A 5,499-nucleotide genomic window follows, 5' to 3' on the forward strand; every position below is an offset into this window, starting at 1 on the left:
TCTTGTTAGTTCAGTTACTGAGTTGCAGCCTTGTCTGACCGTGAGCGGCAGCAGCAGCGCTTATCGATATGCCCCGCCGTATTATCTTTGGTGGACTGCTAAGACTTCCCGGTTGTCGTGTGTTGGGTGGCAGTTCGTATCAGGCAGTGAGTAGCAACGCGCTAGCAGTGGAGTTCGGACCCGGCAGTCGGACAGTTGGGACGCGGCAGAAGTTCGGTCGGGTTGGAGCGGCACTGAGGTTCGGATAGCCATTACTCGCCCGACCGTTACCGGCACACATGGCTTCAATAGGCACGGTCTTGGTTGATCGTCGATTGGTCGTCTTACCGGACGGCGTGATTCAAAAATGGTTCAAATGGCTCTGAGCACTATGGGACTCAACTGCTGAGGTCATTAGTCCCCTAGAACTTAGAACTAGTTAAACCTAACTAACCTAAGGACATCACAAACATCCATGCCCGAGGCAGGATTCGAACCTGCGACCGTAGCGGTCCTGCGGTTCCAGACTGCAGCGCCTTTAACCGCACGGCCACTTCGGCCGGCTACGGCGTGATTGCTCGCCGATCGTTTATGGGTTGGCGATTTTATTTAATCGTACGGCGATTTTATACAATATACAGTTGATACAGGGCAAATGATTTTATACAATATACATATCATATAAGACAATATTAAACCTTAAAGTCTGTGTTTTTCAAATAATTAAGTAAGCTGGGAGTGAGAGTGAAGAAATCGTCGGGAATTCCAGAGTATGAATGCCCGCATCTCGTGGTTGTGCGGTAGCGTTCTCGCTTCCCACGCCCGGGTTCCCGTGTTCGATTCCCGGCGGGGTCAGGGATTTTCTCTGCCTCGTGATGGCTGGGTGTTGTGTGATGTCCTTAGGTTAGTTAGGTTTAAGTAGTTCTAAGTTCTAGGGGACTGATGACCATAGATGTTGAGTCCCATAGTGCTCAGAGCCATTTGAACCATTTTAGAGTATGAATGAAGTGGACAGCGTTGGACTAAATGTTCAGTTGTCTGCTCTTCTTCATTACATTCACACGTTGGTGAACTGACCCAGCCCCATTTGTACCTGAAGTAGCTACAACAACCGTGTCCAGTCCTTAACCTTTTGAGGCGGCACCAGAGGTTCCTCGGTAGGTCAAAACCTTTTGGCTTCTTTGTGGGATCAAGGTGATGGGCTCTTGTACCCAATGTTTTTGTTGTCCATTCATGCTTCCAGCTTTCATTTAGATCAAAACCATCTGCGATGAGTTGTCCTGCAGTAACACTTGCTGGTCTTCTTGGTCGCAATCGTTGCTGTGGCGGATGACAGAACTCCTGGTGCAGTGGTAGAGAGGGTGATGCAGAGATTTTCTTGGCCTCCCTCAGTAGAGCTTGTTTCCGCCTCAAGTGAGGTGGAGAGATGTGACTCAATACAGGTAACCAGTGGCATGGGGTTGATTTGATGGAACCAGAAATGCAGCTCATTGTGTCGATAAGTTTTTTGTCTAACTTCTTCACATGTACACTTCCCAACCAGACAGGTGCACAGTACTCGGCAGCACAGTACACAAGACTGATGCCAGTTAAACGCAGACAGTCAGCGGAGGTTCCCCAGGTTGTACCACTGAGCTTATGTAGTATGTTGTTCCTTGCAGCAACTTTATGAGAAAGCTTGGTGATGTGCTTTTTGTAGCTCAAGGCGATGTGTGTATCTCAACTCGGGGTTCGTCCTCGTCACCGTATAGTCACTGCTTTTACCACTGGTAGCGTTCTTCGTCCAAGTGTTTGTGATATTGTGTGTAGCTTGTGATGTCGACTGCCCAGCTATTTTAGTGCTGTTTCAGTGCTGATGTGTAGCTGTTGCTCGGTTGGCGCAGTCGCGACGTAGTACTAGTGGGGCATGCAGCATGAGGAGGGTGCGGAGAGCCATCACTTGCCCGACGATTGCCGACACACTTGTTTTCAGTGGGGACGACTCTGGTTGACCGTCGGTGGGTCGACTTGTTAGACAACGTGTACTTGGCTGGCTGTGGTGTATGGGTTGGCTTTGTGCACCGACTCGTGGTTCGTCCTCGTTATTGCACAGTCACTGCCTTGAGCATCGTCTAGTCCTCGTGCAGATGTTCGTGGAGCTGTGTAGTTATGTCATTTTCGATGACAAGTTTATTTAAGTGTTGTCGGCGTACTGCCTCTGAGTTAGTCGGTCGTTTGATTCTGCTGTCAGCATCGTTGGAATTTTGGGGCAAGTGCGGAGCGGAACCTTGGTGCAAGTGTGGAGCGGAACTCTCCTTCAGCATTGGTCTGTTGACGGTCTGTCGGCTGGGTTGCCGTTGTATTGAGGATGGTTGGGCTGACTGCCTGTCTCACCTAAGTGAATGTTAGTATTTCAAGGGCTGGCCGACCCTCGAACATCTGGGCGCTCTTGTGTGTAGTGCCTCATTTTTTTTTTTAATTTGTTCTTGTTGTTGGTGCTTAAATGGCTTCTAACCGGTTTTGTGTTTTAAATTAGAGTTGTTTTATTCTTAAGGCCTGCAGCCTAGTTAGCCGACCGGTGTGGCCGAGCGGTTCTAGGCGCTACAGTCTGGAACCGAGCGACCGCTACTGTCGCAGGTTCCAATCCTGCCTCGGGCATGGGTGTGTGTGACGTCCTTAGGTTAGTTTGGTTTAAGCAGTTCGAAGTTCTAGGGGATTGATGACCTCAGAAGTTAAGTCCCATAGTGCTCAGAGCCATTTGAACCATTTTGCAGCCTCGTTTGAAGTACTGTTTCACGTAAGCCCTTTGGCATTTTAAAATTTTTTTGAATTTTTAGGTCATCGGCCTTCAGCCGATTTGAATTTAACTTGTTTACTTCAGCCTAACTAAAGAACTTTTTAAAGATAAGGCTTGCCTTTTAAATTTCTGATTATGCTTGTGTTTTAAGTTATTGGCCTTCAGCCGTTTTTAAATTAAAGTGTCTTTCAGCCGGAAGTCATAAAGATTAAAGGTGTGCGTTTACAATTTTTTTGGGGGCTCTTGTAATGTTTGAATAAATAATAATGTTGTATGTTCGAGTGTAACTGACAGCCCCTTATTTTGGCCCCTTTCACAATTTATTCTATCTTAAACAGGGCATTTCACTGTGCTTCTCTGTCGTTTTTATATCCATTTGATGCCACGACACTTTCGGAGGAGCGATGTGCTTAAGAAAATCTGCTATTTACGAGTTACTAAACGTCTTGTTACTTTTTCTTTATTTACGTTTCATTTCCTGACCTAAACCAGAAACTGGGCTCTTTTCATCTACATCGATAGTCTGAAAATCAAAATCAACAGCTTGGCAGAGGGCTCACCGCACCACACTCCAAATAATTCTATATTATTCCAATGTCGAACAGCGCACCCGAAAACGAACGCCTATATCTTTCCTTACGAGCTCTGATTTCTCTTATTTTACTATGATGATCCTTTCTCCCTATGTAGATCGGCATTCGGAGGAGACAGTTGGTGATTGAAGTTTTGTGAGAAGATTCTGCCGCAACGAAAAACGCCTTTGTTTTAATGATACCCACCCCAAACCCTGTATCGTGTCAGCGACGCTCTCTCCCATATTCCGCGATACTAACAAACGTGCTGCTCTTCTTTGAACTTCCTCGATATACTTCGTTAATCCTATCTGGTAAGGACCCCACAACGCGCAGCAAACCTCCAAAAGAGGACGGACAAGTCTACGAGTAGACAGTCTCTTTAGCAGATCTGTTGGATCTTCTAAGAGTTCTGCCAATAAAATGGAGTCTTAGGTTCGCCTTCCCCACGACATCTTCTATGCGTTCTGTCCAATTAAAGTTGTTCCTAATGGCAATTCGTAGGTATTTATTTTACGGCCTTTAGATCTGTAACAGAAGTTTAACGGATTCCTTTTAGCACTCATGTCGATGACGTCACACTTCTCATTTCGGGTTATCTGCCAATTTTCGCACCATAGACATATCATTTCAGCCAAATCTCAGCATATTGGGAGTGAGGCAGAGTTCTTTCTGATAAGGATTCCCACTTTCAGCAATTGCTTTACAATCAAGGTAAACCTCCCGAAAACCTTGATCAGACTGGAGAATTGTAAAACTTTTCATCATTTCTGTCGCTGCTCGACTAGTGCACAGTACCAGCCTGTTATTTCCAGATAACAAACAATTCACAATCTCTTAATGTTATTAGCTTTCCATGTAATATTGTAGAACTATTCTGATACCATAAACATGAGTGATTTCGTTACTTTCTTTTCAAGGAATACGTTGTGCCAATACGTATCTGTTTAGCAGTTTGCTGCAGTCATGGACTGTGCGGCTGGTCCCGGCGGAGGTTCGAGTCCTCCCTCGGGCATGGGTGTGTGTGTTTGTCCTTAGGATAATTTAGGTTAAGTAGTGTGTAAGCTTAGGGACTGATTACCTTAGCAGTTAAGTCCCATAATACTTCACACACATTTGAACATTTTTTTGCAGTTCGCACGGATGGGAATGATTCTCTGAGTCAATCTGGACCCAACGATACATTAAAAATTAACATATTGGCTCGCATATTTCCTCAGAATGTAATTGTCTTGGATTTTTGTCTGACATGACTTTTACATAAAGTAGGAAACTTACTGGTTCTCTGTATTCTTGGTTCAAATGGCTCTGTATAGTATGGAACTTAACATCTGAGGTCATTAGTCCCCTAGAACTTAGAGCTACTTAAACCTAACTAACCTAAGGACATCACGCATATCCATGCCCGAGGCAGGATTCCAACCTGCGACCGTAGCGGTCGCGCAGTTCCAGACTGAAGCGCCTAGAACTGCTCGGCCACACCTCTGTATTCTAATCAGTCTTTCGACAAATTACGCCACCACCTGCATGAATGGACAATAGCAGTTGAAAACAGTGAGCAAGATGCTGTGTTCCTCTACGCCTAGAAAGCCTGTGCTCAATTTTCTCTATTCAGGCACCGATTCGGAACTTCATTAAAGCTATTACTTTTGACTGAGGTATCATACACAGTGTTTATAGTTTAAGAGATTTATATTTTATCTTTCGTGTACTTCATACTAAATGGGTCCTGTATCGTCTGCTTTGGTGTAATAAATAGATACCCCAAAAGAGACATTAATGTTATTCTGATGTCGGAACCGAGCGAGGTGGCGCAGTGGTTAGCGCACTGGACTCGCATTCGGGAGGACGACGGTTCAATCCCGTCTCCGGCCATCCTGATTTAGGTTTTCCGTGATTTCCCTAAATTGCTTCAGGCAAATGCCGGGATGGTTCCTTTGAAAGGGCACGGCCGATTTCCTTCCCCATCCTTCCCTCACCCGAGCTTGCGCTCCGTCTCTAATGACCTCGTTATCGACGGGACGTTAAACACTAATCTCCTCCTCCTCCTCCTCCTGATGTCGGAAGATTTAGAAGTTGAAAGTCTGTGCCGAATCTTAGTTGCACAAATGACACCGGAGGTCAAAATATTGATCCGAAATTCTGAGATTCGTGGCAGGAAGGTTTAACGTA

At 45.5% G+C, this 5,499-nt stretch overlaps 1 non-coding gene across 1 annotated transcript; it reads left to right on the forward strand.

Annotated features, from left to right (window-relative positions):
• Positions 1-5,129: 5,129 nt before the first annotated feature.
• Trnaa-cgc (transfer RNA alanine (anticodon CGC)) lies at positions 5,130-5,202 on the forward strand. Its single transcript has one exon. It is a non-coding gene; the product is annotated as a tRNA-Ala (tRNA).
• The last annotated feature ends 297 nt before the right edge of the window (positions 5,203-5,499 follow it).

Source organism: Schistocerca nitens, chromosome 5, assembly GCF_023898315.1.
Source record: "Schistocerca nitens isolate TAMUIC-IGC-003100 chromosome 5, iqSchNite1.1, whole genome shotgun sequence".
Taxonomy (NCBI): Eukaryota; Metazoa; Arthropoda; class Insecta; order Orthoptera; family Acrididae; genus Schistocerca; species Schistocerca nitens.